Source organism: Cyanistes caeruleus, chromosome 1 (assembly GCF_971803275.1).
Source record: "Cyanistes caeruleus chromosome 1, bCyaCae1.hap1.1, whole genome shotgun sequence".
Taxonomy (NCBI): Eukaryota; Metazoa; Chordata; class Aves; order Passeriformes; family Paridae; genus Cyanistes; species Cyanistes caeruleus.
Genome location: NC_141701.1, coordinates 81,251,105 through 81,278,569, shown reverse-complemented (window position 1 = coordinate 81,278,569; position 27,465 = coordinate 81,251,105). Strand labels below are relative to the sequence as shown.

The 27,465-nt window shown below is 37.2% G+C and overlaps 2 long non-coding RNA genes across 3 annotated transcripts; one reads left to right on the top strand and one right to left on the bottom strand.

The window, feature by feature from the left end:
- On the bottom strand, nt 1-14,945 carry LOC147655654 (uncharacterized). Of its 2 annotated transcripts, XR_015289631.1 has the most exons (5): nt 14,284-14,894; nt 12,934-13,149; nt 7,367-7,473; nt 5,124-6,631; nt 482-3,056 (listed from the first exon to the last, which is right to left on the bottom strand). It is a non-coding gene; the product is annotated as an uncharacterized LOC147655654 (long non-coding RNA). The 2 variants fall into 2 exon arrangements; XR_015289630.1 differs by lacking the exon at nt 7,367-7,473 and having other exon boundaries at nt 1-3,056; nt 14,284-14,945.
- Nucleotides 14,739-27,188, top strand: LOC111924059 (uncharacterized). The gene is made up of 3 exons (XR_015289628.1): nt 14,739-14,818; nt 16,976-17,036; nt 21,393-27,188. It is a non-coding gene; the product is annotated as an uncharacterized LOC111924059 (long non-coding RNA).
- Nucleotides 27,189-27,465: the final 277 nt, after the last annotated feature.

The following is a 27,465-nucleotide window of genomic DNA, read 5'->3' as shown; positions in this document are numbered from 1 at the left end:
TTTAATTCTGACTACTTAATTTGCATTTTTATTTTTAAAAAGGTTAAAATTCAAAGGTTATATTGCTCAATAGCAGACAGTTCAGTTTGCTCTTTAGAGTCTGCATTACCTCTAAGGCAAACAGGCTGTTCCTACTTAAGAGATTGTCTAGCTTGCTGCAGAATCACCTGTAAATGTGTAGTAAACCCATGGAGCTTCAATCATTTTCTTATCTGTTCTGTTGCCTGAAGGAGAGTCATTACTGTGGTATTTACAGCTGTCACAATAGTTAATATGATCTAGGCATAGCTGCTTGTTTACTCATTGATGTGATGTGACAGTTTAATAATAACAATCATAATCATTGGGTATATAAAACGAGAAATATTTTTTTACTCCTATGGAGATGCTGTTTTCAACTTGTACCAAAAGCATTGTATCCAGTCCTTTAAATTATTGCACTTGGCTGTGATATTTTTAGATTTATCAACAACTTACAAACACTTTTTTATCGCTTTTTATTTTTCCCTAAAGTGGAAGAAAAAAAATTGACAAAGATTTTATTTTTCCATATGAAATATGGGTTATTCAATTGTAAAAAAAATAAAAATGAAAGCTCTCCTAAAAGGTGGAAAATAAATAAAATTAGGCATAAGAGTGCTAAATTTTAGACTAAGAAATAAAATAAAATATGATGCATGAATTTACTGTGACAAAAAAAGCAGAACAGTTCCTAGCATACTCAAATGCACTCATTTACTGCTACATTTACCTAGCATTTTGTCTGTTTCCTATCACGTTCAGATTAAACAAATGATTTTAAGCCACAGCCTGAAGGGTAGATGCTTTGGTGGCCAAAAGACAAGGTTCCTATGGCTACAGATTTGGATATTTTGTATGACTGATCCCAAACCTCCTCGTCCCACCTTCCTTTTAATCACATGCAACCCTCCAGAGATGAGGAAAAGTTAATGGTCAGACAGTCCTTCATTCGTCTTTCATAGCACGGTGAAGCAAGAAACTCTCCAATGGTAACAGAGCAGACCATTGCTTTTGTTAAGCCTTTAATCTTAGTGTCAACCAAAGCCTCACTAGATGAAATGAAGTTTTTCTCTTGCAGTTGTGTGAACATTTGTACTGTAGAAGCTCACTTGAGATACTGCAGTTGGATATTATGTCTCTCCGTGTCTGGCACATTAAAAAGCCAGAAATAAAGCCCTTGTGTGGCTACTCAGAGTGAATGAAATGACAGATCAATCCAGGAAAGAATTAAACTGAAGGCATTAAATGAAAAGCAATGAATTTATAACAGGATTATACAGCACTTTGAATCAGCTTTGTACAATGCTCAGCTGAGAGTTCAAAGGAAAACAAGAGAAGGCACAAAATATTGTCATTTATAATTGGCTAATGAAACCAGCAACACAGGAATTTTGCAGCTGCAGCAGATTCCCATGTAGCTAGAAAGAATGAAGAGGATTCTAGTTCCTGTGCTTCACCAGTTAGCTTTACTAAAAGACAGTTCCTGAAGAGTGAGGTTGCATCTAGCTTTCTTTTGCTCCCCAAAACTTAGAGATATTTTTAGGTTAGGGGTTTTTGGGTGTTTTTTGGCATTTGGCTATTCAGGTGCATCAAATCTGGTTTAAATTTTGAAACACTTTCAGACCAGTAGAATAGAAGCTATTATCAACTAATTAACAGTTCTCTATTCAGAACTGAATACAGTTCTGAAGCATTCACAACTTTCCTAAATTAGGAGATTTCCATACCCAAAATATTTGCCTTCTTATGCTTGGTTGGTTTTAAAGGTGAGCTTGGGGCTTCTTTCATAATGGTACAGTTAGATTAAATTAAATTTTCTACATTTAATTTTGCATGCAAACCAAACCCCAGATGATGCATTTACCAAAATCAGTGAGAAAATATACCAAAAAAACCCCAAAATTTAGAAGTACAAGTTAGACAGTTAAAAAGCACTTAAGTCAGGATATGAAATGAGATGCTGATGGAAGGCTGTCATTTCTTGTATAAGATACACATTGCTCCAATTAGCAGAAATAAAAAAAAAAAAAGGTGTATTTTATTACACAAGGTTTCAGCTGGAACTGTTTACCCTTTAGCTGTCATCTCAGCTGACTATTCACATGCTGGAGTAGGCTGTAAAATCAGCTCTCTAGTGCTGCAGAACATCTTAAAAGAGATGAGATCTTGGGAAAATACTCTCATTGGCCTTTTTTAACTGCATAAAAAAACCTTTCCATTGTAACATTTTATGTAGGAGCTTTTGATTTTCTATTGTAAATATATTTCTATATGTATATATACAGTTACAGCTATTGAGTATGTCTGCTTTTGAAAGTATCACACCAGTCAGAAGAGTGGTCTGAAAAATAGTAGTAGTTGCACCCCTAGAGAGTAATCCTTGCAAAAAAAAATACATTTGGGAGCAGGCATTTAACCAGTAGTTTGTATTTAACCATAACCTGAAGAATATTTGTCTTTGGCTACTTTTGACTATCTCTCACATTTTTGACATGCCATTTTCCACAGTCTGGCCTGTATCATAGGGCTCTTGTCAAACCTAATCTTGCATATGGGCAGTTGCATTTGCTCAGGTTGTTTGAGAAGTGTGTAGAAGAAGGAAGACAGCTTAAACATCTTGGATTTTGTAGATCAATCTCCTGAGTCCTAACAGTGTCTTTTACCCCAGAGATAAACCTGTCCTTTCTCCTTTGGCAGTCTGGACTGCTGGCAAAATCAGCATGCCAGGGATACCACCATGCTCTCCAAACTGACCTCCATCTTCATGAATGTTTCCTAAACCACCCTGCCCTTCTCTAACAGATCAGTTTCTTCATACAGCAGAACAGATATCCCATATTTTCCTTGACCACGGATCTGTGTTGATCCATTTCACCATTTTACCTTAATTTGACTGTTCTCTCCAAGAAACTCATCATCCTTTCTTAGATTAGCAGTTTCTTTCACAAGCTGCTTTTGTCTTCAGTGAGATTGCAGTCTGTGCAGCAGCTGCAGATCTAGGTCTCTCATTACATTAAAATTGGAAGCAATCAAACCTGGTAAATGGAAACATGCTATTACATTCTGAAAATGCATGTCATTCAAAACTCTAGCGTAACCTCACCACCAAGCAGGGTTTTGAAAGTTGGGGAGAGTACAGGTACTACTATAAATAACTTAGAGTTGTGGGCAGGTTTAGTTATTTGTTTGGGATTTTTTAAAATTTTTATCTCTGTCTTCTACTATGCTCACAATTTTTAAGAGAATTTGTGATGATTTGGCTACTTGAAAAAATGATCATCTCAAAACCTGGGCATAAGGAGTGCATAAATGTTCTGTTCAGTTCTGAGAGGAATATTTAGCCAAGGAAGTAAAAGCTGTGTTTAGAAACAAATCCGTCACTTTCAACTGTACCTACCCTCAGTTTGACACTGATGAGGAAACTCCTGCAGTGTAGGTGCATAGGCATTTTAAAAGAAATTATTCTCTTGAGGAATGCTAGACTCATTGCTTTAAATATTGCTTCCCACTGCAGTGTTAATGAAAAGTGTGTTTGTCATGTTTATTTTAAAAAAAATATTCATGTCATTCCTTTTCCTTTGGACATACATATCTTGAAATCTACCTCTGTTTGCAATTAGCATATCAATTAGTGATACTTTTCTTTCACTAATGATGCCATCAGACTTGGATCTGGTGCTGTACCAGCAAATAAGCCTCAGTGAAACCAGTGGCATGTTTCTGATGATCCAATGACATGAGCTTTAATAATTTTATTCTATGTCAGACTTTATTGTTTGATCATTTTCACAGCAGTCAATCAAGCCTCTTTCTTTTTAGTCTGTTCTTTCTTTGTCTCTCTGGTGTAAATTTGGAACAATCTTCTCTGAAGTTAGTGGAGTTGTAATTGTTGGAATAAGATGGAATAAGACCACTTTCGTGCTACCTTTGGCAACTCCCTTCAAATAAGCAAGAAGAGAATAAAAAAAAACCACCAAACACCCTTCAACAATACTGACAAAGTATGGTAGAGGCAGCCAAACTACTGAGAGTCAGAAACTCTGCCAGTCAGTGTGATGACAACTGTGACTAATTTTTTTTTTGCTTTGACCTGATACATGGTAATTTTATCATGAACTCACATTACTTGTTTCTGTGTAGTAGAGATGAATTTTAACTGGCTTCAGTTTTCCTCTTCAAAAGCAGATATATGGGATACTTGACTAAATCTTTTACATTTTCTAATTTCTTTCATAATTTGACAGAGCCAGTGCATTGATTCTTTAATTATAGTTTTGATTACATTTTACTGGCTTGTAAGACATTTTTCATTGGTAATCTTAGTTAAATGGATTTATTAAATGCTTCTTTGGAGAATATGTACCCACTCCAGGTACTGCTCCTCTCAGTGCATTAGAATTTGAGTCAGGCATTTGAATTACCTACTGTACTGAGAGGCAAGAAATTTCCAGAGAACCGATGGACTGAATAAACCACTTGCCTATGAAGTACAGCTTAGTCTTCTTTTTTGTTACAACAGCATCAAATTTTGTACTATAAAAAGATAGTACGGTAAAAATGTCATGTCTATCTGATTGTGATACACTGCTTAGGTATATCAAACTGGAACCTGATCCTCTTTTTACTGAAGTCTGCTCTATTTTGTAATCTGTGCAGCTGCAGACAGGAGAATGAACGTAAAGATAACCCCTTCATGTTGTTTTTTAAAACCCTGACTTTTCTCTAGGGTTTAAACTTCAGTGTGAAATTTGCTGCACAGCATGTTTCCAGAAAAATAAATCAGTGTCAGTGACCTCAGAAATACTCAGAAACATTTTTGGCACAATGACTTTTTTCTAAGTCCAGGTGGTCATTCTAAAGAAGCTAACTTAGATTCATGGTCATTCATGCGTCTTCCAGTGCCCAGGATTTTTTCTTCAGGGCTTACCATTCAGGTGCTTCACTGCTTTTGGTGTTCACAGAAGATCTGATAGGAAATAATTTCCACTGAGCATCTGACTGTATCAAGAAGTTTAAAGTTTCATGAAAATCATAGCTTAAAAAATCAGATCTATCTAATGTCTGGTCTGCTCTTGCACTATGCTTTTAATATCAATTATTACCAGAAGCTTCCATTTGGTGTATAGCTGCTTAAACAGATCTTAGGTGGTGAAAGCCTTGCTACATCTCTGGAAGGCTCAGATCCATGTTCTGAATCACAGGCAGAAATTTCTTGCTTGTTGGTTCTTCAGAAGGCCTATTTTGTTTTCCTAGCCCTGTAATAGAAAAGTTTCTAATTTTTTTTTTTTTTTAAGAAATGGGAAAAAAGAAGATTTTTACCATATCCTTCAGATCCAGGAGTCCTGATCTGTGGGCTGCTGTGGAGCCAAGAAACAAAGCTTGCAGACAATGCTGCAAAAGCAGTGTCAGAAAACTATTTGAGTTGCTGAAATCTTCGACTTAGAATCTCCAGTTAAAAAATTAGAAAACAAAGTAAGACAAACTTTATTCAAGTGCCATTGAATGAGATGTCTGTGGCAAGCATTCTGTCTTTGCATATTTGTTTTTAAATAATTAGTAGTTATTGATAACAGTTTAGCTTTTGATAACTGTTAACTTATTTCATTGTATATTTACATACACTCCCATAGTATCCATTTTGTAGAGATATTTAAAATAAACCAAACAAATATATATCAGTTATAACTTTTGAATTTAGAAGTGAAATAAAATAAAGTTCAAAATGAAGAGTAAGTGAAAATTTATTTTCTAGTAAAAAAGAATGCAAGCTTTTATTTACTTGTGTTAAATGTTCCAATATTGTGATTTAAGAATGGGTGGTATTAAAAGATTAAAGAATTTAAAATTATTTTCATATCAAAATCTGTAAATTGAATTCTTAAAAAAATTGGATTTTTAAAAATACTTCTAATCTTTAAAAGTGTTTTTATTTCTCTGAGTAATCTTGGAAAATAAATTTTTAAGTAAAGCTTTGTTCATTCATAAGGATCTCAGATTTAAAAATACGCTAAATTCAAAAGCTTGAGAAATATCCAGTGTGGGCAAAAATGTTGTTTCAGGCTTTTACTGACATCCTTTATGGCTTTAAAACTGTTTTATGCCCTGGGACTTTTCATGCCATAAACAAAGATTGTTAATGAGCTTTGGATCTAAAAAATTGCATCTTTAACTTAAAAAGCAATTAAAAGGTGTTTTTAACACAGCACTCAAATGAAGATTCACTCTCCAACATGCAATTCGCCAAAAAATGGGTCTCATTGACTTTTTGGGATCTGTAGGATGTCATGAAAATATGAACTGTGAATTTTCAGAAGACAACAAAGAAGTCTGAGGAATCCAGAGCAGCGACACCGCCGAGTCTCCTCATATCTCAGTTGAAAGGCTGTGTGAAAGGTTTCCATGGCAGCAGGTTATGGAGACCTTGCAAGGCTTCTGTGATCCTTCATCTGGAGAAGTGTATGTACTTGTAAGGGTACCAGTGAAGCAGGATTTACAGGTTCAAGAAGACATACTCCTAGTTTGGAGGTCAGTCCTCAAGAGCAACAGTTCTGCTTTGGTGCCTCTCAGTTCTGGGCTCTCAAATCTTTTTTTTTTCTGTTCTTGAAAAATTCTGAAAGATGTCGGAAAATTCAGAACTGTCATAACTCTTAAAACTTTGAAGAAATACTTCAATTACTGTTTAGAATATTCATTTTCCTCCCATTACTGCTGTTTCTACACAAAATAAAGATTTGATGCAATTTTTCCTGTGACTCTTGAGCTCACTGCACTTAGAATAACCCTGAAATTATAATCCCAGGAGATAAATATAAAGTAAAAGGATAGAGAATCAGTATACATGTTTGTGCCCCAAAACTGTGAAAAATGGGCATAATAGTTTGAGATAGTACAAGTTTGGAAGATCATGCTTCATTGTACAGAATATTTCAGTCTCTCGAGTTGAGTAATCAAATTTTAGGTCTATGAATACTCAAAAAAAATGCCAAAAATTGAAAAATAATGTCTTAATAGCAGAATTTGTTTATAAATCTTTATCGAATTTTATAGAAACATGTTATATCCTGGATTTTTGTCAAAGGACAATAATTAAAGATGTAAATAACTCTAATTAAGTCTTGAAATCAATAAATCACATTAAAATTTGTAATTAATTTCATAAAAAGTGCCATATGATGTAATTTCTTGACTTGTAATATAACCTTGCTTGGTTATCTATTCAGATATCTCCTTCTGTTTCCCATCAGCGGGGGGAATATTCCAATACTCCTTAAAATAAATAGAATTGTATCACACATGTTAGCACAGAACAAAATTGTATTTCTAATTTAGTCATTGTCTGCACTACCTTTAGGCTGTTTTGTTTTAGATCTGAGTTTGTTTTAGAACTGAGTTTGTTTTAGCTTCTGGACTTCCTTCCAGAATCCATATGGCCAAAGGCAATGTGTACAGAACCTGAAAACAGGGATAGGAATAAGTAACACTTATTAATTTAATTAACACTTAATCAAATTAAACTCATTGAGTGAAGATTAATCGTGTTTGGTAAACGATCCTCAGACTGATAGATTTGGGGGGGTTTGGTGGTGGTAGAGAGAAGGGGGAGTTCACAAGTATTTCAGTCATTCTGAGGGGAAACTACTTAGCAATTTCTTCATTCAGTTCTAGAATGTCTAGAATTAAACAACTTTTAGTTTTATATTATTATTTTTATGCTTAACATTAAATTGTCTGTTTTACATAAAAGGACAAATATAATACAGATACATTTTTTGAAATATTTTTCATCCTGTTGGCAATTAATCAGTTTATCACTGCTCTGAACAGTGATGGTTTATACTAGATCATCAGCGTGCAAATGAATTTAAAATAGATTACTTAAAAACTGTCAAGATGGATATTTAATTAAAAAAAAGGATAATGGGAGCTGAAGAAAACAGTAACAGCCCTATCATACAGTGATCAATTGCGAAGCTTCCCTAACATTTCAAAGTAATAGAAAATTATAGGATTAATTTAAAATCACAGACAAAATTTATGGAAGTTTACAGAAGCTTACATCAGATAAGGGGAGTAGATTTAATTTAACTTCTTTTATTTTTAATATATATAGATGTAAATTCTCTATATAAAGTATTATATCTATCCCAGAGAAATGAGTGTACTGGAGTATAGCTATATACATCTATTCATGGGCATAATATATTATGTGTGTGCAAAGAATTCCAATTGCAGATGTACGAGTCAACACTGCTAATACAACATCCTGTCACATCAGTAAGATGGAGCAGAACTCTATTTTTGAAGAATGAAAAAAATGCTTCTAAGACACACAAGATTTGTGTTCATTCATTTTAGTAACCCATAAGTCTGAAGTTAGAAATCAAATTCCTCTAGAACTTTTCTATGGTTCAGGGCACCAACTCCATTTTGGAAATGGAAAGACCACCAGAAGTTTATGTTGGATGAATTCCCAGTTAGAGTTCTGTATTCCTAGAATGACTTGTATAAGTAAACTGGGACAACTAGATGTTTTACTTAGGCATCCTATTTAAAATTACACAGAGTTCAGCTAGCAGAGCGCAGTCACAATGCAACAGTCTGCGCAGCATTTTGTGTATGTGCTGGTTTTGTACTAATTGATTTTTGGTGAGGAGGGAAGGAGCCAGCCACAAAGTGATTGTTTTTAAGAGGAGTTGCTAGCAGCTTCCTCTGTGCCTGGCAAAACCAATAGCTGGCTAGTTTTGAACATTGAAACATTGTTAAACCACTAAGAAAGTTAGATACACCTCTGTGCAGACATGTAAAAATGAACAAACGCTGGAAATTGCGCTCTTGCTTACGGCTTTCAAACAGGTAATTTGGCATGGGCCGGGCCAGGCCCCAGCAGCTGCCGGGCAGGGGGCGGGAGGCCATCGGCCACTGAGTCCTAGCCTGGCTTCTGAGATCCTGGCCACCCCTACAGCATGGCCAACGAGGAATCCTCCACCATAAACATCTCCAGTCGCAAGCTGCGCAGTCATCTTGCCAAGGGGCTGTCCCATCACTGCGGGAGATCACGCGGCTGAGACCAGGGGAGGCTTTACAGACTGCGCAGAGTGGCCCTGTGGCTGGAATTGAATGCAGCTGGGGCTGGAGACTAGCCATGAGGCCAGAGCAGCCACCACCATCCCCGCCTGGGCCCCTGAGATGCTGGCACAGCACCCCACAACGTGGCTTGAAATACTTCACCAGGACAGCTCCGGCCACGGCCCGGCAGAGATCACATGGCCATCCGCAGGCCCGGGCGAGATATTAACTCTTTTAGTGCACACATGACACTTGCAAACCTCAGTCCTCTCTCGAGTGAGAGAAAAGGAAAGGGTGAAGACACGTAGATGACAACGTGAAGACACCACTGTGAGTACAGGAGTTAAATCCCAGACGGGAGGTGAATGAAAAGATGTCTTAGTCTTGGGCTGAAATTCTTTTGTATGGCATGGTGATAGACTATGATATACTAGAACATCCCTGTAACTCATGAGTGTTATGGGGAGATGGAGTGTTCAAACTGCAGACATGAGCTAAGGCACCCATGCTGAAGCAAGCAGATGTTGAAGTAGCTGTGATTGAAATGAGAAGCTTGAACAGAGAGAGATGAAAGTGATGAAGAAGAGAAGAAGACCTCTGATCCCAAAGATGAAGATGAACTCAGAGATAGGTGAAGAGAATGTTTGCTTTTGAACAGCTCATCATTAAAATAGCACCCCATAAAGTTGACATGGCCCATGAAAGCAGCAGTGGGAAAGCTGTAAGTCACGGGAGGGACTTTCACACTGCAAAACAGATTTTTCTTTCCCAGATTTGCTGTAACATTGAAGCCACAAGAGAACTGTTTCTTGTGGAGAAGTCTCCATGGCATGGCAAGAGAGATTCCTCTCCCTAAGTGAGCTGAAGAAAGACAATTTTAGAGGTGGTAAACTGATGGAAAGTCCTAAGTTTTGTCTCTTTATATTGTCAGTGGGAAAGAAAAAAGGGTGTGGAGGGAAGAGAAGTGTTCTGAAGCAAGTATTCTGCTTGCTTTTTTTTTTTTTTCCTCTTAATTCTGCTAATAAAGTTTCCTTTATACTCTTTAAAGTTTGAGCCTGCTTTGCTCTCCTCCTAATCCTATCTCACAGCAGAAAATGAGTAAATAATTCTAAAGGGTGCATGGGCATTTGGCCAGCATTAGACCCACTTCCTTAAATTGGTACCTTGGACAGGAAACTTAAATTGGTGAACTAAAACCACTACAGTGTAAAGGGCTGTGCAGAGGAGGTCAGATCTCCAATGGGATCAGCATTGCTGGGCTCCACAGTACAGTGATCTGCCATGGCACAGCCCCCAGCAGCAAGTGGAACAACTTTCTGTGTAACATCAGAGGCTTTGACTCAAACTGGACTCCCGAGAGAACTCTGGAGGCCCAGGGCTTCAGTGGTGCCTGGGGTAGTAGGAGATGGTCTTGTACGCATGTATGTAGGAGATGTGTAGGATATGCATCACCAAGTAATAGAGCTGAAGTTGAAATCAGATTGCAGGAGGAAGACAAGTGACACAAGTGGGGGCTGTGGGGGGTGGAGGCCTCCATCTGTTGACATGACTGACTTGTCTAGGGAGGCTTGCTGCTTCCCAGAGCTATGAATCTGGGACGTTGTGGAATGACTGCTAAGCCTTGTCTGACCCTCAGACTACTATGCCTTGCTGCTCTTCCATGTTGGTACCAATGAAACTGGACCTGGAATATATCAAACATGACTACAGAGCATTGGGGATGAGAGTAAAGGGCATGGTGGCCCTTCTTGATTTTGATTATTTTCTTGATCGTGGCAATGACCAGGAAGGATTTGAGGGAAAATGGCAGATGCTGAGGGTCAGGAACTCTTTACACAGCTGGTGTTAATAGCAGTTTGTTTTTTTATTATAGTGGAAATCTCTTTGAGGAGAAAGGACTTCTAGAAAGACAGTGTCTATCTCTCTAGGTGGGGAAGAAACATTTCTGTTAACTGGCAGGTCAAACTGGAGAGAAGAACTTTAAATAAGAAACAGCCAAGGAGTGAGAGGATGACAGGGCCAACGAGATTGGTAAGAAAAGTGTGCAGTGTGATGTGAAGACAAAATAATCAACGGCTAATAAAATAATAAGGCTGAAGGGGTTCCAGAAGGGGCCCCAGGTCAAGTGTTTCAGGCTTCCACAGCAAAGAAAGCCAAGAGCATCCTGGGCTCAAATAGAGCAATGCCACAATCAGAGGTTCATTATCTTCCTCATCTGCTTAACCTGGTGAGACATATTTGGAATCCTGGATCCAAGCCTGTACTCCTAAGTGCAAGACAGATGTGGACTTCTCAAGTGAGTTTAGCAAAGACCCATGAAAATGATTAAGAGTCCGGAACCTTTGACAAGTGATGGAATGCTGAGAGAGCTGGGACTGTTCAACATGGAGAAGTCTCAGGGGTATGTCACCAATGTGTAAAACTGGAGGCAGATTCTTCTTACTGGTGCCCAGTAACAGGAAAAGAACCAACAGAAACAAACTTAAATACAAGAAATTCCATTTAAACAGAAAAACACCTATTTTTTTTTTTATTTTTATTTATTTTTAGCAATAGTGTGCTAAAAGAAAACCTCAATATACCTAGAGAGGCTGTGCAGTTTCTGTCCTCAGAGGTGTTCAAAACCTGACTGGACATGGTCCTAAACAACCTTTTCTAGCTGACTTTACTTTGAACATGGACATTTGATTTCAGTATTTGATCTTCAGTAGTGCCTCCCAACCTCAAAAGTGATTTTGTGAGTGCTTCAAGTTTAACAGCACAGGTTTGAGCCTCTGACAAAAAGATATTAAGAGTGCAAGGAGGTAAGAAATCACAGTATATAAACCTTTTCACAAACTTACCAAGCTGCTGAATGGTCTTCTGTTTTCATAGACTTTAAAAAAACCCAGAGATGGATATAACATATCTAAACCACGGGTTTCTATCAGAAACTTTCCTAGTTTCTACCTATTTTATGGTGGGACTTAAAATTCTCACAATTCTAAAACCCATAGCTACACCACATTTTATAGATGAGAGAGATACAAGTCATGAAATCAAGAGTCTTAGAAGTCAAATCCTGAAGTGGGGATTCCTGTGACCCCAGTGAGACCTCATTCACAGAGGAGCACCGGCATTTTTTGTGCACCTGATCCTCACAGAGTATGGGAAGCTGAAAGGTCCTTGATTTATTGTAGGCACTACTTAAATACAGTCAAAACATCAGTGTGTCATCAAGATTATTCTCATACTAAATCTGAAACACAGCACTGTGCCAGCTACTGGGGAAAAAAACCCCAAAAACAACACAACTCTATCCCAGCCAAAACCAGGACAGACATCTGTTAAAGATCCTTCAATAGATAGAAAACTGCATCAGATTTAAATTAGCATGGTTCATTTGAGCAGAGAATGGAATTTGCTGGTACTGTTGCCAAAGCTACACTTCCAGCTTTCTATCTTCAAATCACTTTGTTCAGATATCTGGAGCCCAGCCTTGGGGAGGAGTAAGGCTGCAATTTGGGTATGGAGCAGAGAATGCTGATAAAGAACTCACAAGTGGAGCAGGCACAACTTGCACCACAGGCTGAGCAGCAGCTTGAAACCTCGCCTCACTGCTGAAGAGCGTTAAAAATTCCTGTTCGGTGAGGTGTACCTAAAGTGAAACACCTGCCTGGCTAACAAATTACCTCGTGTAAAAAAAAAAAAACAACTGAACTGCAATATTTAAAGTTAACATTTTAAGAATTAGGGATTGGATAGTATTGTTTCTCAACTTAGTTGTCTATATTATTTTCTCTGTTAGCAAAACGCTGTTAGGCAAGCTAGTTGATTAGTATGTATAAATAGAGAAAATTAGCTCACCAAATGCCAGCAGGTTTAGCTTAAGTTTTCCTCAGCTCCTGGGTGAAGATTTAGGCCACTGTTTTGTCAGCAGATATAAAGCTTCATCCAAGTTGCTGTCAATCCACCTTGAGAGGTAAGATATCAGGATCTTCTGCAAATCATTAAGGTCCTTACTTTCTATTACAAATGCTGATGAATCCTGCTCCCTTTAGAGATTTTGGAACATTGGAGAAACTTGGAGAGAAATCATAGAATCACAGAGTAGATTAGGTTGGAAAGAACATTAAAAGTCAACCAGTTTTACCCTGCTTTCATGGGCAGGAACACTTTCCACTAGATCAGGTTGCTCAAACCCCCCATCAAAGCCTTGGCTTTGAACACTTCCCAGAATAGGGCATCCACAGTTTTTCAGGGCAACCTGTTCCAATGTTTCACCACCCCCATAATAAAAAGTTTTTTCCTAACAGCTAATCTAAACCTACTCTCTTTTAGTTTAAAGTCATTATCCTTGTCCTATCTCTACATGTCCTTGTAAAAATACCCTCTCCCTTTCTCTTGTAGGCCCCCTTCAGGTACTGGAAGGCTATTCCCTAGAACCTTCTCCAGCCTGACCCTACCTCACTCTTCATAGGTGTCATGGTTTTAAACCTGTAACTAAAAAAATTACTTATTTCTTGCTGTGAGATATGGATTAGAGCAAGAGCAAAACAGGCTTAAAACTTAAAAAGGAATAAAGAAAGTTTATTAACAAACTACAAGAATAAGAACACCAGAATAAACTTCCAGAAAACCCTTTTTATCCCCTACTACCCACCATTCCCTTGTTCACATGACAACAGAGAAAAAAAACTTTGAAACTTTGGTGTTTAAAACAGTCCAATTTCTGCTACAGTCTTTTCACCAGTCTTTGTAGAGAAACAGATGTCTTCTTCTGCTAATCTATGGAGTTTTCCACAAGAAAGCTATTTCTTTAGCTTTCTATTTTTCTGATGCTAGTTGCCCGAAAAGCCTGTCACCAGTTCACTCCTCCCATTTCACATCACTCTGAGGTGTGTATAGGTCATAAGTCTAGGGGTGTCATTTTAAGGATGAGTTATTCAAAGGCAAAAGTCTTCATCTATCTCTGTGAGCTCCACTGGAAAAGTTTTCTCATTGCCCCCCAAGGCTTCAAATTTTCACTTCACTCTGTTCCAGCACTTCACTGTATCACAATTACTCTACTTTTTACTCAAAATCCACACTTTGAACACTCTATTCCTCCCTATATCCTGTCATGAATTAAAGGAGTTTTTTCAAGACCTTATTGTCCATCTCCATAGCTTTAACAGAAAAATATTTAAGCTTATAAAGCGTCTCCTTATTCTCTACCTTTTCTGAAGCTTAATTCTTTTCTTTACTGTCTCTGATAGTTTATAAAGTCTCTTTACATGTGGATTACTTTCTCTTTCTCTCTCTGGATAAAAGGATTAATCTGCAAGTCTTATCTGGGTAATGAAAAGGTTAAATTTTTGCCCAGGCTTTGTAGATGGTTCTGTGATCTCTGCCGGAGCAGCAGCTGGAGCTGTCTGCAATGGAAGATTCTTCATGGCTGCTCTGGAGAGTGTGGTCACTGGCTCAGCCCACCACAGGTCAAGAGCTTTTTCCTTTCTTTACTTGGCAGTCTCTGGTGAATTCAGTCACAGCAAAAACTGCAGCCAAGCCAGGGACCGGCCTGGCCCGGCCAGAGCCCGGGGCAAGCCCCGCAGGCCCCATCTCCCGGCCGGGAGCCGCGGCAGGCCCAGCCCAGCCCCTGCCCAACGGGGCCGCAGGGCCTGGACAGGGAACGGGAGGCCAGCTGGAGCTCTGTCACTTTTCACAGCCAGGGAACAAAGAGAACAAGAGAGCTCTGACTTTACATTTTAAGGTAGGGTTCACAAGTTGATCTCACTTTTTAATGGTTAAAACTGCTGTCAATTCTTAGAAATGACTGATAATTGGTCAGGAGGAAAGACTCCCATCAGCCACCAGCAGCTTCAACTTCCTTAGCTCCCAAAGCTATCTTAAAGGTAAAGTCACCCCATGACAGTAGGAAAGATGCTACAGTCCTCTGATAATAGGATCAAATCCTATGAACATGACTTTGTTACTTGATTTCTATCAAAATTAATGGGAAGTAGAAAGTTTTTTTAAATCTGTCTGTTATTTATTTGTAGTTTTAGGCATTTGAATTCCTAGCAAAATTCGTCTTATAGAATCTTAAAAAAATAATAAAGAAATAAATAAATGAACTCTAAAGATGTGGTTGTCTTCTGACTTACCAGAAAGAGTCTTTGAAATAAGGTAAGGAAATCTCCCCAAGAACTGCAACAATATGTATACCCCTAAAAAGATGGAAATAGAATTTTTTCCAATATTATAAAAAGCAGCAAAAGATGGGGAAAAAGAAGCCAGGGGCTAGAGGTGGAGGAAGTGCTACTTGCAAAGTTAGTATTTTTCTTTGAGAGGGTCTACCTGTGGTCTTGCCTGTATTACTGTTGAAATAAAAACTCAGAACAGGAAAAGTTTGAACACTTTTGTATGTAAACCTCCCTTGGGGCAAATGCACCTGCTCATGTTATGTCTTTCCAAAGCAATGGGTAACTGGTTTAATTTAGTTAACGGACTGATGCTTTAGAATACTGCTCCACTGGTTTGCACAGCTTTAATACTTTCCTAAAGTTTAAATTAGAATTTTGACTTATGCTGAACTTTTGAAATTACTTTATCTGATATATAAATCCAGTTGCTCAATGCTAGTAAAAATGCTAATTATTACTTAAGTCCAAATATAAGTTGAGTTTGTAAAATGCAATATAGTCAGATTTTTAAAGTATTTTTATAATGTACTTTTGAAAATGTCATAAAATTTTAAGACACTAATAATTCTACTACTTGACAGCATTATGAATTATGAACAAATCATGTTCTCCTTCCACTCCCTTTTGAAGGATGCTTTTAATGCACGTAATAAGCAAAAGTTTCAAGTTCTTAAAATACGGCTTTCTTGGTCAAACTAGCTTTAATAAAATCAAGACAGAGCCACTGTGAGCTGCCACAGAGTTGTACATTGGACATAAATGAAAAAAAAAAATCAATGGAGGAAGAGGGGAAGAAAGTAAAAGGAGTAGATATTTTTAATTAGTGGAAGTTCTACACTGCTATAATTTAAAAGAAAAAAGGAAGAGAATTAAAAAGGAGGTGATCTAACAAGTTTTACAGTGACTTTGTTTTTAGGTTTTTTTCAATTGTGTACCAAAAGAATTTAACAAACACTTGAATCGTAATGGTGATGGTAGAAATTCCTTGTCATGTTTCTGTTCACCTGTTTATTTCAATTATTTATTGAATTTATTTCAGTGTTCTGGGCTTGATAGGAGTTCACGTTGATGTATTTCTGTGTGCACTTTTCTCTCAAAAAGTAAACTAACATGCAAAGCACTGAATGAGCTTTATGCTTCACAGAAAATGTGCATGAGCAGTACTGAATGAGGTTGGTATTTTATGTCTCCACTGTATTGCACAAGGTGTTGCAATAATATAGATCTAAAAGATGATTTATAACCCCCCAAAAAAACACAGAACCCAGATAAAGATCCAAACAGCTAGCAGACTTTTGTCTTGGTCTTGGCTTCATTGTAGGAGTATAGATTGTGCTTTGGAGATGGTAAATGAAACCTTTCATTTGAAATGGCACCTAAAAAGTCATTCAAGAAAGAATGAAATAAAGCAGCAACTAAGAACTTGTAAAAGATCCTTTAAACTGAAATACCTGAATTAGTCACATTAAAAAAAGAAATCATCAGAATGTCTTATAAAATAGATTAATTACAAAGTTAGACTATAAGATTGATCTAATCTACCTAAAGACAAACAAGAAGTTAGAGATAAAAATGTTTTTACAGTTGGACTAGACGATCTTATAGGTCTTTCTCAACCTAAACAATTCTATGATTCTATTTTCCATCTAATATTAAATTAATCATATTTTAGTAACTGGATAACAAAAGCATAACTAACATAATGTTCTCACATTCCCTCCAAGGTTTCCACGTAAAGGAGGGATGATATCCTTAATATTGAGCATGTTAAGATCTAAAACTTGGGTAAGACTTAAGCAAAAAATCACCAATTTTTTGTTTCAGAACTTGACATTTAGAATTCTATCTTTCCGTTAATCCATAATTGCACATTTTATTTTATGTTTCTATTGTGTGGTCATTTGTTATATTATATCATCTTTTTTTTTCATAAAACTTTGAAAATACTTCTTTGGAGAAATTGATTTTTTTGGATAAACTCCTTGTTCTCCTGATAAGCAATTAATGTCAATTAATATCAGCAATGTGCAGATGTCCATGGATTTGTGTGACTGGGTATGTAGTCAAGTTACTGAAGCAATAGATGAGTTCACATTTTCCCAGTGAATAGTGCAGAAGGGGTTATCAAGAACAAATGTGTAACATAAATCTGTATACTTTACATGTCAATATATTATCAGCATGAAATCCAAAATGGACAGTTTAGGACAAAAGAAAGTTCCCAGAGTGTTGCAGGCAGATCACAGTTTATGCAGTCAAGACAGCCTCAATTAGTCAACTTTCATAATAATTCCTGGAAGAGTTAAAATTAAACCAGTCATAGAAATGTAGAATGGTTTGGATTGGAAGGAACTGCTGTGTGCAGGGACATCGTCGACTAGACCAGGTTGCTCAGACCTCCTTCAATCTGGCCTGGAACACTTCCAGGGATGGGGCATCCACAGCTTCTGAGGCATGTTGCAGTGCCTCACCACCCTAGCAGTAAAGAATTTCTTCCTAATATCTAATCTAAACCTACTCTCTTTCAGCTTGAAACCATTCCGCCTTGTCCTGTCACTACATACTCTTGTAAATCGTCTCTCTCCCTCTTTCTTGCAGGGTCCCTTCAGATGGAAGGCCACAATTAGGTCCCCCTGAAGCCTTTTCTTTTCCAGGCTGAATGCCTGGCAATACTCAGAATAGACTGTAAGAGTGAAGAGTAAATTATCTTTACACCAGTAATGTGAAACTTAGAGAGAGATGAATTAGCACTGAATTAGTAATTAAAATATTTATTTTCACGTTTAAAGTGTTATTAAAGTTGTTTGTTGTTTTGACAGGGAATGAGGTTGTTGACATATCTCTTATGAGAAATTAGCCATAAATATTATAGCTTTCAATTCAAGAGTGGCATGAATTTGATTGTTAACCTTCCTTTCACATATGCTTTTTAAAATGAACATATCCATAAATGCTCTTTAATATCTTTATTTCTATTAAAATCTTTCAGGGCCACTAAGATCAAGCTTAGGTCAAGCAAGAGATTTGAGTTTTTGATTTGGTTATCATAAGAGCTTCTTAGTTTCTGACAAGTTGCAGTTGATCTAACACAATTTCATAACCTCTCATCCTGTGAGAAGATAAATTGAAAATTATTTTATGACCTGATAGATATATTATAATATCCATTTCTCTCTTCATGCCTGGAAGAACAAACAAATATTTTTCTACGTTGTTTTTGAATACCTAAGATGTTTATAAACTGCAGCAGACTATGTATGCCCCAGCTAATATTGTTTTAATATCATAAAGCTGCCCTGGAGTGAAAATATCAATTTCTGTGGCAGATTACTGGAAAATTCTAGTCAAAGCAATTATCTATGGTTATTTTCAGGCTTGTAGATCATTCATTATTAATGGATGAGTTAATTAAATTAATTTCAGTGAAAGTGTTGAGACAGAGCAATTCCTGTTGAGGTAATATGCCAAGATATACCAGGAGATGTCTGCTTCTTCATTAATTTTGTCTTGATTGAGGTTAGGTGGATCCCTCTGAGAGGCTCTTAGCAAGCCTTAGTCCTTTAGGTGAGAATCAATTTCTACTAAAGGCAGTCTTGTGTACAGCATGGATATGTTTTTCTCATAGATCAAACAAGAAATTAAGAGTTACATTAAGATTTTCTATATTTTAACTACTTTTAATTTGCTAAGCATGAAGCTGCAAAATGTGTCAAGAATTGCTGCCTTTGTATTTTCTGGCGAGTAGAATAGATTTTGTGACCTTGAATTAAGTTTGACCTCTGGGTGCTTAGTTTAAGTTTTCAGTAGCTTCTATTTCAAGAACAGATGAGTAGAGACAATTATTAACAGGAGAGCAAGTCCCTTGAGCTCCAGCTGTTTCAGGCCATCAGGGATGACTGAGCAGTGCAGTGCTCATGATACCTACTAGAGAGCTTTCAGCATTTAAATTTCCCATCTTGCCTCTTGTACAGCTAGGAAACATAACCTAATTAGTTTTTTCATCTTTTTCTTGTTCATGAGGAAAGACATACTGACAGCAATTTAATTAGATGTTGATAAAACTTTTGGTAGTGAAAAGAACTGGAGATGTTCACAAAGGCAGAGATTTCATGCCCTGCTCGGTGGGCTCAGCCTGTGTGTAGATTAAGACCATATTGAGTGCGGTTTTGGGGAGGGACAGGTGCTATTTTTTGTTGTTGTTTCTTGTTTCATTGTTTGATGGTGTTTTGCTGTTTGTTTGGGGGGTGGGGTGGTTTTTTGTTGTTGTTCTTGTTTGGGTTTTTTTGTTCTTTTCTTTATGTTTTTGTGGGTTTTTTAAGTGAGTAAGGTCTTTCATAGAACATGCTGGAAGTTTGATTATCTGCCAGACAGAACCTAAGACTATGTAGTCTTCTTCGATTGTCCTGAAGTCAATACAAAGAGCTTTAACTCTTGCTTGTCGATAGAGAGGATGAAGGAAGTTCCTTTTCTTTGATCTTTCTCCAGGATGCAGTCTGCTGGGAGACACATGGCCAATTAAGCCATACACTAAGATCACTTTCAGTTGCATAATTCCCTTCTGTCACAGAATACAGCATGGTTGAAGTTAGAGGGAACAACTTAAAGCTGGCTGTCCAGGACCATGTCTAGATGACTTTTCAAGGGACAACCTCTGGGCAGCCTCTACCAGGACTCAGTCACACTCTCAGTAAAAAATTGTTTTCTGATGTTCAGGTGGAACCTCTTCTGTTCCAGTTTGCCTCTCATCTGTCACTGGTCACAGCTGAGAAGAGTCTGGCTCTGTCCTCTTTGCAGCCTTCTGTCAGGTGTTGGTGATATCCATTCTAAGCTTTCTCTTTTCAAGGCTAACCAGCCCCAGCTCTCTCAGCCTTTCCTCATTGGTGAGATGCTCCAATCCCCTCATCATCTTCAAGCTTGTCACTTTACTGTTTCTGGTATGTCAGTGTCTCTCATACTGGACACACTATTCAAGGTGTGGCCTCACCAGAATTTGTAATGAAAATATGTTTTGCTTAAACAATAGCAAAATGTAAAAGATGGTGATGTAATTTTGGCCATACACTAAAATGCTGCCAGGATAGCAGGGGAGCAGTGGCTCCCTAAGGCCCTGAGTGAGTGCCAAGGGTTCTATCTCACGTGTCTGGGCAAATCCTGCAGCCAGACCCCAGCACAGTGCCCCAGCCAGAAGCAGGGCAGCCAAGGAGACAGGAGCAACCCCAGCCCCTGGCATCTGACAACTCACTGGAGATGAAAATGGCTTGATGCCTGGCCAGGGTTTGGGCTTCCAGATGAGCCCAGCTCAGCAGAACCCATGGCCAGGCAGGGCAGGGCTGTGGGGAGCTAGAAGTGGGCCTGCTGTGGCATCACTGGGGCAGGGGCTGATGGCCCTTGGGGCTGAAATGGGTCCTAGGCCATGGACAGAGTAGAAGGAACCCTGTGGGACTGGGCAAAGATGGTGAGGGCTAGCAGGGCTCACAGGGACATCAAAAATTCTTACCATTGATTGTATCTTTATACACATTTTGGGTCTATATGGGACTGTGAGATTGATTCTAATGCAAGGAGATTCTATCTAAAACAATCATTGTGATGACATAAAGTGTTATATTCCACGGTTCTGTTTATTATGTAATTTATTTTTTTTTTCATTTATTTTAAAGAATAGCTGCCAGTTATGTCTACAATAACCCAAAGCATCACTGTGAATCTTACTTTTCTTGTGTATTCATGCCATATTTAACTGTTTGGTATGAAGCTATTTGGTTAAGGTGACCTTGCCACGGTGACTTGATTTCTCATAAAGAGAAAAGTGAAGAGTAGGAGAGGCTCTTCCCAGAAATTAATCTTGCACCTAAATTACAAGGCTTTTACATCCAGACACATAGACATAAAATGTATTCATCTTGGTGTCAACTTTGACATTTTTCTTTTTTCTCTCTTTTCCAAATGAAAACACAATAAAATTTATTTAATTAATAAGCAGATGAAAACTTGCTTCACACAAGCAGCTAAAGCTGACAATCAAATATTTGGGGGTTTCAATCTGTGTTGGCCAGAAACTTGGACTGAAGCTGACAGAAGTGAGGGAGACAAGGTGTTATTTATAGGTGTTAAAGCAGAGGTGACTTTTTTTCTCCCCAGGGTCCATCTCAAAAAACACTATGAGGACAAGAAGAAACGGGGTAACTAGAGCCAAGAGAGGAGAGCCACTTTCAGCAACAGAAGAGACTCTGAAGCCAGGAAGTGAGATATTTCAGGAAAATTAATCTGACACAGAGGTCCACACTGAGATATACTCAGACTTTGTGAAGGCAAAAAGTAATTTCAAAATGGGCAATAAATTGCTGCTATTCCTAAAAAATCATTCACTCTACTTCCATCATCATCTGCTAGTCCTCACATACTCTTCCTGTTCTCAGTCCATTACCTTGCCAAAACCATGTTTCATTTTAAACCACCACAAGACACAGTGGGGGTGGAAATAAGAGCCAGGGAAAAGCAAGGAGGTGTTAAGATTGCTGCTTTTGATGCTTCATGGCTTCCATCTCCTAAGTGTGGTTGTGTAAGTACAGCCTGGGAGGAGCTGGGAGAAGAGACTGAAGAGAATAATAATGGGTATGAGATACTGGAAAAAATGAGATGCAAAATGAGAGGTAAGAGATAGAGTGAAAGACAGGCTGGAGCAAAGGGGTACTGAAGAAGACATAAGAAGTGCTTGCTATAGTGCCTCAGCATTTCCTTGGTGTCAGAAATAGTTTAATAGTTAATTAAATGGAAGATGTTCCCAGTTTTCATGTACTGTAGTTCTGTTAAACACTGAGACTCTTTTCTTATTATCATCCACCCTGTTTGTGCACAAGGTTAAGTTTTGACTATCTAAGATTTTCTAGCTTCCTGATGATCAGTTCTTCCAGAGCGTCAGTATAACTGGAAAAATTTGTCAAGAAACTTTTATGCCAAGAATTTTAAAAATAAATATCTTATTAAAAAATTCTTCAAAGGTATCAAAATTGGGAAGTAATTTTTCAAGATTAATAATCTGATTAAAATCGGCATATGAAGCACACATAATGTTAAATCAAGAGTTTCTAGTTTTCCTAACTGACTGCAAGATAAACAATACCTGCAGACATATCCTGTTTTCTACTTGATCAGTTTTTATTCCTGCATTAATACAGTGTTCTGACTCAGCTTCAGTAACGAAGTATTAATTTCCTTATGCAGTTCTGTGATGCATTCAACAGCTGACTATGGTTTTGCTTTACAGAGGGTAAGAAACAGATTAAATTCAGAAGCTGATGTGGGAGTCTCTATTCTATACACACAAAGATGATGAATTAACAGAGTATTAACAGCTGTATTAACAGTGACAATCTTGTTCTGACTCTTACAACCATTTCCATTGTTTGGAAAACGACCTTCTGTAAATGTATCTATTTTGCGCAAGATTTCCTTGAGCTTTTTATCATTTTTTAATGTCATTGTCTTCAAAAAGCATAGGAGAAATATAAAATAATTTTACACTCCTTTAGAAGTCTAGCCAGAATTTTTGGGAGCTATTGACCTGTTTAAAAGCATACTACAGCAGAAGTGGTCATTGAATAAGGTGAGTTATTTTAATTGTATTGAGGAATTTCAGTGCAGTTTCAAATAATGGGATGTAGCTCTGTGATCGTTTTGAACTACATCTAGATGAGCTCTTTGCACATAACTGTGAAATCAGGAAGAAACACATAATTTCATAATAATAATTAGCTGAAAACTTGGACTTCACATCTGCTTTTGAAAACTATCACCGTATAATCAATATAGGAAGGTTATAAACATGGAAGATAACCATGAAATGAAAGGTATATAAATGTGTCCAGTTTTGAGATCTTCATTCTGAAAATGTGCTGCTGCTTTGAATTGCAGTCAAAATCTCTGCAATTAAGGGGTGACATGCCCTTCTGATAATAAAGTTTTCCAAATTATATTAGAAGCATGTGATTCTCTTACAGAATCACGTGAGCCTACAATTTAAATCCTGAAGTATCATGTTTGAATTACAGTTTGCTAATTTAACTTTAATTAGAAAATCACCTTAAAGTTTATGTCCACTTTTAATGACAAGAAGCCTTCAAAGCTTCCACTCAATTGGTCTTACTTATTTAGTAGTCAGATGCATTTAAATTTTATAAATCCATTATCACTTAGGGACAGCAATATTAATCAATTAAAAATATGTTGTATATATTAAAGCCTTTGCTCATCGAGATTGTAAAGTATTTTCATTAAAATCTATTTTAAACTGATTAATAGGAATTTATGTATGAATTTGCTTATGTGAATGTAGATAACATTTAATGAAAGTAAAGTTCCCAAATATTTAACTTAGATAAGGAGTCAGCTTCTTGTAAAACCCAAGCTACTTAGCACAATAATCACATTATAATTTACTACACTTTTGCATAGTTAAGGAAGAAACTCAAGAAGTAATTAATTTATGTCCTTAACCTTAATTTCTTTGCAAAGTAAATGTTTTCACATTAAAAAAGTAAAGCCAAAAAACCTTAACTTTAATAGTCAACTTAAAATAGCTCAAATAAATCCATGTCCTGTAGCAAACCATGCTTGTGGTAGCTGAAGGTGCTACTTGATTGCATCCTCTTACCCACATCAACATCACAGTTCAAAGGAATCTTATGTAAAGAATAAAGCTTAATACAAATTCTTTCTTAGAGACTTCACAGAATGGTTGCTAAATTGGGAAGGCACTCTTGGAGAAAATCCAATTCAACCTTCCTTTTCAAAGTAGGGCCAACTAGAGAGCAGATTGCTCAAGATTGTGCTCTACCATGTTTTTAGCATCTCCCTGATATAGCCTCCAAACCTCTCTGGTCAACCTGTTTTGACCACTTTCGTGGTAAGAATGATTACTTGTATGCAGAGGGTTTTCTGTATTTCAGTATGTGCTCATTGCACCTTGGTCTCTCACTAGACATCACTGAGAAGGGTCTGTCTCTGTTTTGTTTTCTTTCCCTCCCCAGCTGATATAAATGTATTGGAAAGATGCCTTCAAACCTTTTCTTTGTGACATTAAACAATCTCAGCTCTCTTTAGCATTTCCTTATTTATCAGATGCTCAGATCATTTTAACATCTTCTTGGTTCTTCACTGGATCTGCTTTGGTATGTTAAAACATAAAAGATACATCTGGAAGGCTTTTCTATGACTTCTGCCAAAATCAATCAATATTGTACAGGCATTTTATGTTTCTTCTAAATTTTCAACCATTTAAGTCTGAAGTGGTTTTTTATTATTATTGAATTATTTACAGTTTAGATTTTGTTCTATGTGATTCTTTCAGAAGACACAAGTTACCAAAACGGATTTTTAAATCTTTATAAGTAACTTTATTTTGGTATTATTAATGTTTAAAAGATTATTAGTGGTTTAAAGGAATAGCCCAAAATCAATCTGTATCAGTGGAGCATTTAGTTTATGTAGTGTAATTTATAACTTTTATAATCAAGTCATATCTTTGTAGGTACTGGCTTGACCTGGAAAACATGCAAGTCCCACTTTTAAGTCACCTGTCTTCTACTAGACACAGTGAAGGAATGAAATAGATTGACATAGTGGGAAATAAATATGTTAAAATCTGTGATAACAACAACTCCATACTGTCAAAAACCTGTAATTGACCTTTGATGCTTCCCCTTTCACTAAATGTGCTTGCTATGTCCAGTGTTACTTTTATTTAAATAATTCAGTAGTTGAAGACATACCTCGAGTGAATTAAATTTCAAATCCCCAAATATTAATTTATGACAAGGATCACCAACTTTAGCTCAATTTAATTTCAAATCCCAAAGTGTGCATTGAAATTCCAATGAATATTTCTAATTACTCAATTTCTATATTTATAAGGGAACTGGCACCTCATAAATATTGTGCTATTATCTCCATATGTTCCTGTTCCTTCTAAATATAGCAAATCAGCAATTAGCGCAAGAAATATTCATTAAAGTTTGAAGGCAGATAAATAACAAGTAGGAATACCATTTATTTATTATAATTTACAAAGCAAAGAACATCTTAATGCCTCTCATTTGACAAATGTGCCACAAACTACCAGTTACACTGGATGCTTCAACTGAACTAGCACTAGATAAAATTTATACTGCCTTGTAAGACAATACGCTCAATGGATTTGTCTGTTTTAGCATAGCACAACACCTTGTTAAGTTTTGATTAGCCTCACCTCTTACATTAGGATTGAGAAAGACTCTTAGAGGTACTCTTTCTTTAATCCCCATATCTAGGACTAATTTTTATTTTGTGTTGGTTTGTTTTCAAATACAAAACAAGAACCATGACATGCACTTGGTATATCTTCTTTTTTTGAGAATTTTCTGTCAAATCATAAAATCTGTGAGCCACCTGTACTGAGAGTTTAGTCAGCCTGGCAGGTGTAAACTTAGGGAATTGGCTTCAGTATACAATATAATTTCTCCAAAACATTTTCTTATAATTTGTGTACCATGCAGTAGATCTTCTCTCTTTGCACATACTAACTGTTGCACATTTGGTGATGCACTGCTTGCCAAGCAGAGCAGATGATATGCAAAGTTTTCAAAGCCTGTCTAGATACCAGTATTAAGTATAAAGACAGTGGGGTATTCATGTCTCCCTTTGCACAAAACTCTGGGAAGGTGAAAAGTCAAAACAGTATGTGTAAAAACCCCTATAAACAAGGAACTTTTTAAGCTACTAATGTACCTTTCCTACTCTCCACTCTTTCCTTGACTGTGCTTTGATTATGACTTGAATGTCTTTCCACAAAGCCTCAACTATTAGTGATACATTAGAAATACGTAATTACTCTTCCCTAAGGACTTCTTTAAACATACACTGAGAAAAATATTAAAAAGAAATACTGATTTTATAGATTCTGGAAGTAAATTATTTTTAATGACAATAGGGATAAAGAAACACTAAGAAAATCTATTGTAATCTCAGAATGTTTTTTAAAATCCATTTAGGTTTGTTTTCTCTTCTGTCAGTGTTCAGGCTTAACATGCAGATATTCACGTTTCTGAGGAAATCATTCCAGTTTAGATTTGTTTCACATCTCTGTAAACAAGCATCTTTAAGTGGTATATATCTTCTTAACTAGACCTGACCTTTTTTTTCTCTGTGTGTGTGTCTCTGGGTGTGTGTCTGTGTGTGTGTGTATGTGCTGTAAGAGACTTAAAATTCACAATTGCCTCAAACAGCGGTAAGATCACCAAAGCACTTTGCCCACTCTGGCAAACTGCAAAGAAGCAACTGCTCATCTGCAACCACCTCCCTGCCCCCAAATATGCCTCTTCAAATACCTGGAAATCTGGACTGTGAGTTAACCTGAGAGGAGTTTAAGAGAAAATAAAGGTGCAGTTATCTCAGGCCTAAGGAGATGTTAACAAGGCTGGGAGAGGAAGAAGAATGTGTCCACTAGGAAACCCAACTCTGCAGCTGTGCTGAAAATCAGCTCTGGGCAGGTCCAGCGGCGGGAGGCCACAGCCCACAGCCCATTCCTGAGGCCCTTCCACCAGAGGACTGCACAGGATCCACAAAAGACAGTGCAAAACTTACCCCCCTCCCAGGGGAAGTGCTTGGGCATTCCCAGTACACCCAAAGGTGTACTCTCACTTATTACACAGAATGGAAGGGAAGATTGTCCAATAGCAAAGACGAGCACAACACCTGAGATCAGAAGACTAGAACAGAGCTCAGGACAGTATGACTAGGCCACCACAGCAACTCAAGTTTAATTTTTGTATATTGCTTAAGAATAATACCAACTTTGCTATAGATGTCTCTCTTAAATTTATCTTTATTTTAATGTACAATTTTCTTTTCGTTTCTGGAGTGATGCTGTATGGCATATATCCAATAAAGTATGACATTTGCATAAAGCAAACATTTCCCTGCAATAATTTTATTTCTATGAATTATCAATCTTGTACAAGCATGCTTTATATTCACAACAGATATCCTCACCTCAGCTACTGAGATTGTGTCATGAGCTTAGCATTTTGAAGTAGGATAAGCAGAAAAAATTACAAAATGGAGAAAGTTTAAGCACTTAGTTCCAGACTGTGAAGCTAATCATATTTAAAGCAGGTGGTGACAACAGTTTTTCTGGCTGAATGGAGAGTAGAGTCTACTACAGAGGAATGCTGGATAT